The sequence below is a fragment of the Protopterus annectens genome, chromosome 5.part1, assembly GCF_019279795.1.
Source record: "Protopterus annectens isolate FY-2018-M chromosome 5.part1, PAN1.0, whole genome shotgun sequence".
In the NCBI taxonomy this organism is placed as follows: Eukaryota; Metazoa; Chordata; order Ceratodontiformes; family Protopteridae; genus Protopterus; species Protopterus annectens.
In genome coordinates this window covers 502,147,192-502,161,185 of record NC_056736.1, presented here as the reverse complement: position 1 = coordinate 502,161,185, position 13,994 = coordinate 502,147,192, and positions in this window count along the sequence as shown.

Here is a 13,994-nt window from a genome sequence, read left to right as displayed (position 1 = left end):
GGGAAATAAAAACCTATATGGCCACATGCAACGTTAATGTATGTCTTGTATGGATACCTATACCCCCCACAGCCAAACATGTCCCCCCTGCAATACACTACCAAGTGTTGCAGATACCACAACTAGGGCCAGACACGACATGGGCATCCCTAGGATACATATACACAAACACATATATGCAGTTACAGATATACATGCATATATATATATATATATATATATATATATATATATATATACACCAGCCTCACATGTGCCACCTACACACTAACACGACATATACTGGGCTGCTACACAGTGTGGTCCGCTGCCTGTCTGTGGTTAGGGACATGTGCATGTATGGCCCTAGAAACATGTAAGCCGACAGGGTAACATACAGTGGAGCAGCATGTAACATCAGATGGAACAGGACCAAGAGCAATGATATCTACCACAGTCTGTACACAGGCCAAGGTACATATTAATAATACACACACTGCCGACAATCACCATAAGTACACAGACCTCAGTACTGTACACACAACCACTGAATGTCCAGGTTATGTCTTCAGATATAACCCTACTATACATTACATGTTTAGCAGTCTGATATCTCACTGGCTTCTTATCAGATATGATGTCACTAATTATGGTGTACAGTATATCTGCACCCCTTACTGCATGACATATGTACAAAAGTTGTCAGGGTTGTGGCTGGAGGCACATACACAGGGCCAATATTGACATGTTGCTGTGATAACCTCATACATGTACTGTTGTAACAGGGTTTGTTGCACCATATGTCCTTTGAGGGATATGAAGTCAGTAAACCTCATGGCTTTCACCACCTACAGACTGCAATCCTCACACTACCTTCTGCAGTTCACAGATAGGTGCTCTGTGGGTAGCACATAAAACAAAAGGCACCACACACTGCCCAGTCTTCAGATGACCCTACAGAGGGGTTTCCTCATAAACATAGCACTGACATGGCAGTTATTAAAACATGTAGGGCAGCCATATCCACACACACCCTGTTAAACCAACATTACTCCAAATGCAGTATAACAGCACTTACAGTCTATAGTCAGGTCAGGCACATACCCCTCCTGTGTGTTGGCCTGTTTCCACAGTATATGTTGTTAGAGGTAAACCCCAATCCATCTGAGATGCTGTTTGCCAGACAACAGGTCGAGGTCCTGCTCACAGTGAATGAAAGGCCCAACACCAATATGATGTTCCTATATATTAGTGGGTGTTTCCATGCAATTGGCTATGGGTATGTTACCACAGCTGTTCCACATGCAATGAGCTAGAGGAGGTCTGCAATCTGTGTAGAGATCATTAGCTGATCCTGAACATCACTTAAAATACACATGCTGCTGTCCAAGCAAAGCAGGTGTAAGTCTTCACATCCACCAGAGAGGGAGTAAGAGAGGCAGACAGAGGCACAGAAAAGCTAGGGAGGGGTGGGAGAGTAAAACCTATGCATGTTTGTGTCACACACCTACTAGTGCAGGGAATCAAACCCCTGATGACTATGTAGTGCTATCACATGTCCATGCAGTTATTGGATGCACCACATGGGTTACCTGTTGGGGAGCACCCAGAACGTATATGTGATGGTGAGTAACATCTGCAACAGGGATATGGTAGATATGTGGTAGGTGTTGTACACGTGCCTGTCCACATGAACAGGTGTCAGCATCAACACACCAACAATCTCACATGGAGGCACACACATTGCCACACTTGGCAGGGCCAGGAATACAACTCAGCACTAGTGGGATTGCCACAACACAGTACTGTGCAGGTATCACATGCACCACAGGGGCCATACAGAGGTTATATGTGCAAAGGATATGTGGAGGTGTCTGACATTAGACAGCATGCTTCAGTATGCCAATGGGGGTTGTAGTGAGTGTGAATGTGGTCATACGCATCATACACCACACACACAGACAAGGGTGCCAGTACTAACATGCATGTGTGCACTGCTTCACGGGTATGTTGTGGTTGACGGAACCAGATGGCTATACAAGGCTAGGTGATTGGTATACCTTGGCATCAGGCCACATGACAATGGTCTGCATTGTGGCTCAGGGGAGTAGTGACTGGAGATGCCCACACAGGTGGGTATTGTATTCACCATCCAGTCACCTGGGTGACTATTGCGTGTGGCCAGCGCTGTGCATTGCTTTCCATGTATGTGTTCCTTCGTCTATGATATGGACAGTGTCTGGGATGTGCACACCTCTGACATGCATGTACAGTGACATGTGGTACTGTACCTGGGGTGTCTGGCCCATGTTGTGTACACAGCTCTTTATCATCAGATGTGCCAGTCCTGGCCTCATGTGGTGGGAGCTGTTCATGGACAGCAGGCTGGCCCTGCACCAACATTGTTAGCATGATACTAGTATTCCCTGATGTCAGTGGCATCTGTCCATACAGGGCTTGTGTTTCAGGCATGTTATGTCCTTTGTGGGTCACATTTGATGGCACCACAGGTGTTACAGGTGTCCAGTGGGGAACATGGGGGAGGTGCACTATCAGCATGTACATGCCTATTGGACTGATGGACAGGGTGCCATGCCTTCTGTAGCCCACTGCAATCACACCATGGCTACTATCAGTGGGCAATTTGCAGGGTACTACTAACATAGCAGCTGTTGCCTAGGCAAGTGTGTGTGTGTACATGCAACATGGGTTGAGACTGTACCCTGGGTAATACAAGGGTTGTTAATGTTCTTCAGCTGGCATTGATGTCACATTTAGGGGTATGTATTTGCACACCAACCTCTTGGGTATTTCACATCTGTTATCCCTTTATGGTGGACATTGTGATATATACTTGGCCCACCATATAAGTAGTTAGCAAAACCCGCTCCACATTGAGTCCAGTTGTTACACACTCACAACCACCACCACACAGGATACGAATGACAAACACACCTCTGTCGTGCCTGGGATTAGAACTCCTACCTAACTAGTATATGCACCACGGAGATTACTGGAGTTCTTCTTCTCCAAAGGTATATTTCACAGTGAATGACATCAGCAGGATTGCCAAAGTAGGGCATTTGAATTGTAGGGAGTGTGACTAGCCTAAAATACATTCCTCCCTACATAAACATAGACACACACACAAAACATCCACAACTGTAATGTGTGGGGATAGACCCCCTACCAGAGGTCTATATCACACTACAGCATGATGCTGTTATAGGACACACTACGAAGATTACTGGAGTGCCCCTTCTCAAAAAGTGTATTTCGCAGTGAATGACATCAGCAGGATTGCCAAAGTAGGGCATTTGAATTGTAGTGAGTGTGAGTAGCCCAAAATGCATTGTTCTCTGCACACACACACACACTCACACACACACACACACACACACACACACACACACACACACACACACACACACACACACCTGTCAAGTCTGGGATTAGAACTCCTACCTAACTATTCTATCACACTACAGCAGTACACAGTTATAGGATGTGCTACAGAAATTACTGGGCTACAACCTTCCCAGGGTATATTTCTAGGTGGATGACATCAGCAGCCTTGCCAAAGTACAGCATTTGAGTTGTAGGGAGTGTGACTACCTTAAAAAGCATTGCTCTCTACACATATAGAGTCAGACAGACACACACACACTTGCCAAGCCTGGGATTAGAACTCCTACCTAACTAATTTATCACACTACAGCAGTATGCAGTTATAGGACATGCTATGGAGATTACTGGGCTACAACCTTCCCAGACGTATATTTCTAGATGGATGACATCAGCAGTCTTGTCAAAGTACAGCTTTTTGATTGTAGGTAGTGTGACTACCCTAAAAAGCATTGCTCTCTACACAGACAATGTCAGACAGACAGACAGACAGACACACACACACACACATACACACACACACACACACACACACACACACACACACACAGACACACACACACTTGCCAAGTCTGGGATTAGAATTCCTACCTAACTAATTTATCAGACTACAGCAGTTATAGGATGCTCTATGGAGATTACTGGGCTACAACTCTCTCAAAAGTGTATTTCTAGGTGGATGACCTCAGCATGCTTGTCATAGTAGTGTTGTGGGGAGGGCAGTGTGTGGCCATGGGCGGCCCATTCATCTAGGGGTTGACACACCACATGCAGGCACACACAGGGTAATATATCACAGGTACGTGTATACAGATGCTAGAAGACTACTTCCTTGTAAAGTCATGTTGCACTGCTAGCACGTGCACCACATAGTCGGTACTGCTGATGGATACCGGTGGTTAGTATCTACAGTGAGTGACATCTGATCCTCATGTGGTTGTGGCCCTTTGGCCGTGTGCTGGGTGGGACAGGCCGGGATGGCTCCTTGTCACAGTCACTCTTTTCCACACATCTATGTACATCTACCTTTGGCTTATTATAGTGTGTTGTCCTTAGATGTATGTGTGTATTCCTATCCACTGTGTGTACAAAGCATGTGTGGTGCATACTGAGGAGTGTCTGCACTAACATCTGCGACTGCCAGATATGTCTGGTCCACTGGTGTTTGCAGACATGCCCTTCATGTGTTTAAGTGTGTGAGTATGCCCAGTATGACCTTTCAATATGTTGTTGACTGGCATTTTCAGAAGTGTGTGAGCATGCCCAGTATGCCCGTCTGTAATGACTGTGCAGAATGAGTCCAGGTAGTTTGTACTGCAGTGCTGACCTTTGTGTAGTACACCTACAGGTAGCATACTGTTTCTGCAGGGTATCCATCGATCATTTGGCATTGAGTGTTACTACATTTCTACATAGGATGGGGGAGGGCACACGTGACTAGTTCTACATTTCTACACAGGATTAGGGGGCACACCTGACTGTTATTACATTATTACATAGGATGGGGGAGCACACCTGACACTTGTACACATTTGCTATGACTCTACTGGTATGTCAGGTACTCCATTTCATTTTGTATTCTTACCTATCATGCTGATTAGGGGCATACCAGTGTACTACAAATCATAGCTTTGATTTACCTAAGTATTAGTTCCTAACTTCCTACCCTTCAAAACTGATGTCCCACTGCCTGGCATGCTGTAGTCTGTCTGTGTAGGCCTGGGGGGGAGGTTACCCATAGGCATCATTCAGAGGCCATAGCACAGCCTTTGTTTGTGTTTGCTTACACCTGTCCTGCTGGTTGTCACTGTTGTTGTGTATGTGAACCCCCCTGGCTGGCATGAGTGAGTCACTTATCTTGTGGGTGTCCCAGTATTGAGGGTAGTGCTGCAGGGCTGCCTATGTCGGATGTACATGGTACACTCTCTACACATGGTTGAGCACAGGTAGTGGAATGTTTGGCATCTCATTTACTGTATGTGAGAGTCAAAGAGAGCTGTTATTCCCTGGGTCTTGATCGGGCGTGTGTGCATTTCTGATGGGTGTCATCAGCCACGGCTCCAGTGCGTATCCAGCATCCCCCGCTAGGTGAACATCAGGGATGTCCCCATTGGCAAATCTCTGGTAAAGCTGCATCAGATGCCAGATGTGGGAACTGTGATAGCTTCCAGGGCAGCCAGCACACACATTCATTATTATACCCTGGGCATCGCACATGACCTGGCATTTGATGGAGCAGAAGCCTTTGTGGTTGATGTGGACCCTACCCCGCTAACTGGGTGGTGCTTTGATGCATATGTGCGTGCAGCCTATAGCACCCACTACCTCAGGGTATTCTGCTATTTGGTGGAACAGTTGCATACTGCTGGCCAATGCCTCACGGGTGTTGCGGAAATATACGTGCTCACCAACATGTGCTGACATGGCATCCAGGAACTGGTGGAGTACCCTGGATGCTGATGCCTGTGAGATCCCCATCATATTCCCAGTTGTCCTTTGGAAGGTACCTGTAGCTAGTATTCTTAGACCTACGCATACCTTGACATCCACTGGGATGGGTTCCCCTCTGTTATTTCTGTGTTTGAGGCATGGCCGGCACAGCTCAACAATTGGCTGTAGGAGGTTCCTGTCCACGCTATAGCGCTACACTATCTCCAGCTCATGTAGCCCCTGATAGGTTACCCTGAGTCTGCACACTTTTCTCCGTCTCCTCACTGTGGGTTGGTTGACAGAATTCACATCCTCATCACCCTCAGCCTCTTCCACAAGTTGTTGTATAATAGCTATTGCAGCCCCTGTCATTTTGCTGTTCTGTGTGTTAAAAGTTCCCTGCTTGTTTACACTGGTGGTGTAGAGTGTGGGAAAATTCCGAGGGGAAGGTATTTGTTAGTAGTGTTCTGTGCTGGGCTGGTCTGCTGCCTGTGTAATTGGCTGATTCTGATATATTTCACCTGCCAGCTATGCTAGTTCTCCTTGTTTACCTTCATACTGCTGTTTTCCCTTCTCATTGCCTTGCTGTTTAAGCCTTGAGGTGCGCAGTGCAAACAGAGTGCTCAAATGTGCACAGTGCTGCTATTTCCTGGTTTAACCTTTTTTTTCTTCCTTTAAAACCTGGTGCATGGCACGCACACCCACTTAGGCAATGTAAAGAGTACTAGGCAGATTCAGGCACACCCCCTAGCATAGCTGTGCTAAGCTAGGAGTAAACCCGAGCCACAGGGCTCCAATCCATTTACAGTATGTCTGACACACACATACCCATGATGTCACCTAACTCCTAGGCTTGCACCCAGCTATTCCTACTCTTACACTGTTGGGACCTGACTAGCATGCTGGGGAAAACTGGGATTCACTATCATTCCCCTCATTTGCATAGGATTGCCTGCTACTGCATAGTTACATGTCTCACAGTGAGCCTCTCCCCTTAGCAACCACTACTCTCTGGCCATGTTGTCTTCTGCCTGCCATTGACTTGCATGGCAAAATAGTGATTTTAGTTAGAATTCTTAATTTAGGTTTATTTTGTTATTTTCTCCACGATCACGTTTGAGCGCCACTGCCCTATGCTTAAACAGCCGAGATCGGCTAAAACAAAAATAAAAGATTTTTTAAAATTTTTTGGCTGTTTGCAATGCCAATGGCCTTATACTTGGCCATTGGCATGCTTCCTAGATGATATTCAGCCTTTATTTGGAGCTGTCACATCTCTGTTTTGGATTTTGCAGAAATGCACTCTGTTACTAACCGAGTACATTTCTGCAGATTGCACTAGTCCTGCACAGCCGGTTACAAGCTTCCTAGATCACAAATTCACCTCATTTGCATGGATTTCTCCTGCAAATCGGGTTATTTGCATACAGGGGCTTAGTCCGTGCAGGACTAGTGCAGGAGCATTTATGCATACCCCTGCAGGCTGTTCCTGGATCGCATGGCTGACATATTGCCTGCTAGGGCACCTGCACTGATCTTACACACCGTGCAAGGCATAGAGAATCCGGGGTTGTGTTTACATTTTCAGTTCAATGTTTGAAAACTTTGCTCATATGGAGTCAACCATATGAGATTTGAAGTTTTCAGACTTCGAACTTTTAATATAGACCATATATATATATATATATATATATATATATATATATATCTATATATATATATATATATATTATGTCCCCTTTTGCTCTAACCTCTGCAGTGGCTTCACTTTTTTAATGTACTTCTGTGACAACATATAGTGACAAACTTATGGGCTTAATTCCCTTGAGGCTAATTTTATTATTTGGAAATCTATCTGCACATGTGCTACATTTACATGATAATATGTATTGTATGACTATTTATTTACTCTAACTACTGCAGTGGCTCACCTTGCTAGTAAACTGTTGATATATTAATAAGTGAGCTGAACTGATGGCTCGACTCACATCAGGGACACATATTCTGTTTTTAATGGCATTCAACAGTGTAGTAGCAGGCCCACTGCTAACATTCATATGTTGTTAGGACTAGTGCAGCTTGGTACATCATGTTACTTTATTACATCCCACCTCTCCTGTAGGTTTCACTAATTCTTTTAAACTCAAGTATTGTATTGGCACCTTTTTCACTCTGCTTCTCCAACAATTGTTTTGTTCTGGAACTCCCTTTGCACTTCAAGCTGTCCATCTTCATGGCTTCTGCTACTGTAGTGTAATCTCTATTTGAATCTCAGCCATCGGTGTTACTTTCACAATCCCTTGCATATTACTGCATATATAAAACTGTACATGCATACTTGCATTGACTACTGGGGGTGCACATGTACTGTCATTGTTTACCTCAGCTGCTCCTACTTTAATGTGGCTGCGAAGTAGTTTCCCACAAGCTAGTCAAAGGTTTATGATGTGGGCCAAAAATAGGAGACTTCTTGTGATACATTCTGGCCTGACCACCTGCATATTTGATTAGCATTGCTGCTTGTTAATCATGTAATGTCAATATTGCTTATTTGACCACAGTTACAAATGCAGCATTTTTGAATCCCCATGATAATGTTCAAAGCAGACAAGAATGTTATTTTCTAATAAACTGACAAGACAAATGTTTATGGTTTACAGAAATCCAGTTGTGCTTTCACTGGGTCAATTGATGATGAACAAAATGATTTAGACATATTAATAACATTAATGAATGAGACTTTATTGGTGCCCCAGGTTATTAATAATGTCACTGGAGATTTTAAAATATATAATTATTCGGGCAAGGTTCTTACTTTAGAGCATGCCAATTTAGTATCTAAAGGATTAACTTTTGTTCCCAGTAGAAGGGGTAATGTGGCACAGACACTTATTGATTTGAAATTATTTGTGCAGAAGCTGAATTGCAAAATATGGTTCAATAATGAGACGGATAATGACCGGGGGGTGTCCCTAAGAAAGCCAAGCATGTTCAATCACCCAAGTAACAACTACACTGGTGTCTATGAAAAAGTTTGCAAAATGGAAATTAGAAAATGGTTAGGGCAGGTTGAAACTGAACCTGAGTATAATTTAAGTAAAGATGAATATAACCTTCTTATGGAAATTGTGAGAGATAAAAATATATGTGTCATGAAGCCTGATAAAGGCAGTGGAATAGTGGTTATGGATAGAAGTGATTATTCCAATGCCATGAATACATTGCTTATGGAGGGGACATACAAGGAAAGTTCCCTTAATGAAGTGAACATTATGAATAGGACCATTGATTTAACATTGGAAGATATGGTCTTCGAGGGCCAACTGACTGAGGATAAGTATAGATTCATTAGGAATGACCATCCTATGGTATCTAACATCTTTGGTATTCCCAAAATTCATAAAGGGTTAAATAATCCCAGTTTCAGGCTGATTGTTGATGGGAAGTGGGCAAAAATCTGTTTCATAAGCAGGTTTTTGGATACTCAACTGCAAAGGGGGTTGGCATTTTTCCAATACATTTGCAAGGACTCATGGCACTTTCTGCAAAAATTGAAGGGTGTAGTGGTTAATAAGGAGATTATATTAGTCACCACTGATGTCTGTAATTTATTCTCAGTAATACAGTAATACCCCATGTGATGGGCCTTAACTGGTTGGATGCCCAATTATTAAAAACAGGGATTTATGACCAAGATCTGGTTAATAAGTTGTTGGTTCAAATGGAACTTGTACTTAAGAACAATTATGTGTTCTTCGAGGGGCAATATTTCAAACAGGCCACTGGTGTGGCCATGGGGGCAGCATGCACCCCCATTTTTCCAACTATGTAATGTCCTTCTGGGAGCAGGAATATGTGTTCAGGAGTGATTTTCAAATTGGATATATCATTACATTTGATTTTTGGATGACATTTTCCGAGTATGGAAGGCACCAAGGAACTTTTAACGAGATTTTTGCATTACATTAACGAGACAGTTGATTTTTTAAAATTCACCTTTACCTTTAGTAGGGAAAGCATCACCTACCTGGACATTTGTTTAAGGGTTGATATGGAAAATAGGAGATTGACAACAGAGATTTTTTGTAAGCCCACCTTTTCTAATTCATATCTAGATTATGGTAGCTGCCATCCCTATTACCAAAAAAAGTCCACCATAAAGAGGCACTTAGTGAGGGCTGCCCAGATGGTAAGTGAGGATGATAAATTTAAGGTTGGGCTGGATTTTATTATTTAGATGTTCTTGAAAAGGGAATATCCTCCACAATTGGTACGTAAGGTTGCCAATGAGGTAATAAGGAAGTGAGCCAATGGGATTTACAAACCCATTTTAAGAGGGGGTGAGGTAACTGGCTCAGAGTTGGAAGTGCAACCTATTAGTAGATTTGATAAGTCCAATATGAAACTTTGTTTCATCACAACATTCAACCTAGATGCATAAGCAGTCATTGAGTCCATTAGATGCAATTGGGGGATTCTGTTATTTGACCATCATAGCCCAGAAAGTTGGAGGAGCCCTGTGATAGTTTATAGGAAAGATAGGTCATTTAAGAACATTCCAAAATCCAGGGGATATCAGGATGACTCAGCCCCCTCTAGATTTTGTGGGAATTTTAAATGCGATATGGGGTCCTGTTGTAAGAACATACTGGAAACCAAAAACCAATTCAGCTTGAATGGTAATAACATTCATCTAAAAGGGCATTTTAATTGCAATAGTAAAATGTAGTTTATTTAGCTAAGTGTCCAATATGTCCCATAGTTTATGTGGGGAAGACTTGCAGGCATTTTAAAGAAAGAATTAATGAGCATCTTTTGGATATTAGAAATGGTAAAATGACAAATGCTTTTAGTAGACATGTGAATGAGTATAATAATCACATGTTCAAATTTTTGGTTCTACAGCAGTTGGTCAAGCATGCTCAAGGGAGGGTGCTTGATGTTCACTTAGACATTTGTGAGCTTAGGTAGCAATTAAGGTTAAATGTCACCCAGGCCCCAGGAATTAATGAAAATATTAATATTTCATGTTTGTTGAAATTGAAACATATTTTGGGATAATGTTTTAAATGTCTAAATTTTATTTTTATTTTTACCAGTTCATGTTTTTTGCATTCTATGTGGTATTGTGTGAGTAAATTTGTATATACACATTATATAGGTTTTAATGGATTTTATAATTATATTATTGGTGTCCATTATTCAATTATTGTTTTAAAAGGGGTGTGGTTCTCCTTTATAAGGACTGGGTTTGGTTTTGAAAATTGTTCTGATGAAGTCCCTCCTTAGGGAAGAAAGCACTTAACCTGTGTGTTTTGGAATAAACTGCTATTGGATTCACCCGTGGAGAGGTGTATTGCTTTGTGGACTGCAGTTATTGTTGGTGGTTGTTCTTTTTTGGTTACAGAAATCATATCTATGAATAGTGTCTGCCTCCCTATCCTCCCCCAAAATATAATCATCTACTATACATCCCTTTAGTGTTAGATTGGAATAACTCCTCTAATGTTAGGTTGGGATGAAATGGAAAGAGCAAATGATCACATGTATGTCAGGTTACTGCTCTCATACATATACACAATATGTTTCCTTCCCACCCTGTCATCTAAATTTAAGACAGTTTATGTGTATCACTCTGATGTCATACTGGGACAAAAGTGATTGAACACATTGCCTAAGTAATATTTCAATTTGATGCATATATATATATATATATATATATATATATATATATATATATATGTGTGTGTGTGTGTGTGTGTGTGTGTGTGTGTGTGTGTGTGTGTGTGTGTGTGTGTGTGTGTGTGTGTGTGTGTGTGGGTGTATGTATGTATGTATGTGTATATATGGGACTAATTCAAAAAAGTGAAGACTCACTTAACTGAAGCACTGATGATTGAGACAAAAGCATCAAAACCTTATTTACGTGAAACTTCACATAAAAAAAAAACGTCTACCAGGAAAGGAATAACTTGGTCACCAGGAAAAAATACACAAATCAAAGCATGTCATACCAACCAAAGTGGGGGGGCTTCACCCCCCACACCCCCAATGTGTGGGGGGGCTGCACCCTCCATGCCCCCTCTAACTAAATATACCAATTCTGAGATTGCACTTTACTGGGGAAAATAGTGAATTTCCCCATGGTGTCCAAGTGGTTCCTTTCCTGGTGGAAATTTTTGATGATGACAAGTTTTGCAAAATTAAGGTTTTTGCGCTTTTGTCTTGATCATCAGTGATTCGATTACATGACTTTTTGCTGTTTTGAAGTAGACCCATATATATATATATATATATATATATATATATATATATATATATATATATATATATATATATATATAGGGTTTATATTAGAACATCGAAGTTTCAAAACTTTGAATGTTCTAGTATCGACCCCTATTCATTGAACACTGAAAATAGCAAAGCTACAGAAAACCAAATTTTTTCCTAGGGAAAGAATTTGATTGTCCGTTTCTGTCACTTCGCTATTTTCAGCGCTGTGGTGGAAATTTACGGGACGGGTTCAGTTAAGTGTGTGATTGGGCGCAAGTTAGGTGAGTTAGGGTTAGGGTGCAGGTTAGGTATGTGTGTGACTGTGTAGATGTGAGGGTTAGGGCGGGTTAGGTGAGTTAGGGTTAGGGCGTGGGTCAAGTAAGTGTGCGATTGTGTGGACGTGAGGGTTAGGGCAGGGTAAGTGAGTTAGGGCGTGGGTGAGGTGAGTGTGCAATAGTGACAGACCTTTGGGTTAGGGTTTGCGTTAAGGTAAGTGGATAGTTAGTGGTGCATGTACAGTTTAGTGTAGGGTTAGATGTAAGATTTTAGGTGTATGTGTGTGGATTGCTGTTTGTTTGGTGTGCTTGTGTTGTGTGTATGTGTTTTGGAACAGCAAATTGTTTCCCTAGGAAAAAATTTACTGTTCTGCTTGTTCGATGTTGGTTTTGAAACTTCGATGTTCTAATATACACCCTATATATATATATATATATATATATATATATATATATATATATATATATATATATATATATATATATATATATATATGGTTCTACCTGACTTCGACAGCGCAGAAGACCGACATGAATGAGCTCCAGAAGATCGAAAGTGAAGAAGACCGACGCGAATCGCGAGTGGCAGAACATCGACAATGCAGAAGACCGACACGACGGATGACAACACCAACGCCGAGGATGCCGACATGGGGAAAGGCTGTGTGAGTATGCGGTAGTGACGGACGTTAGCGTGGCAGGCAGGTAAGTGTGGAGATTGACGGTCTGTCGGGATAGGTGTGGGTTATGTGAGTTAGGGTTAGGGGCGATAGGGGTGGGTTAAGTGAGTTAGGGTTAGGAGCGATAGGGGTGGGTTAAGTGAGTTAGGTTAGGGAGCGATAGGGTGGGTTAAGTGAGTTAGGTTAGGAGGCGATAGGGCGGGTTAAGTGAGTTAAGGTTAGGAAGCGGATAGGTAAGTGTGGGATAGTGACGGACCTTAGGGTTAGGGTAAGGTTTAGTGTGGGCTTGTAAGGATTTTGGTGTGCTTGTGTTGTGTGTGTGGTTTGTGGAATGGGGATGTGTTTTGTTTTTAATTGTTATTGTGGTGTGTGCAGTGTATGGGGTTTCGTGTTTGTGTACCGTCGGTTATTTCGTTGTCGGTTATGTGTGGTTTCGTGTTTATGGACTGTCGAATATGTGGTGTCGGTGATGTGGTTGTCGGTGTTGTGTGGTTTCGACTATGTCAGGTAGAACCATATATATATATATATATATGTGTATACAGATATATATATATATATATATATATATATATATATATATATATATATATGTATACAGATATATATATATATATATATATATATATATATATATGCACACAAAATTCCTCCTTGCTTCTGCCAACAAAATATAATCACCTGTATAAATGCCCTGTGCTTGATTTTGTGGAATGTGAAAAAAAAAGAATAATAATCACAGTAATGTATGCCAGGTCATTGCTCCTAAATTATACACGGCCCCCTAGGCAAGCTATGGTGATCTTCCACAACCTCTAAGGTATTATCTGAGGAAAGTTAAGGAAAATAATGACTACACTGTCTCCAGCCTTCATGTAATCTAATAGAAACCTACTGAGAAGACATCCGTGTAGGACTCGTTTTAAACTAGATGAAGTCCATAGCAGAG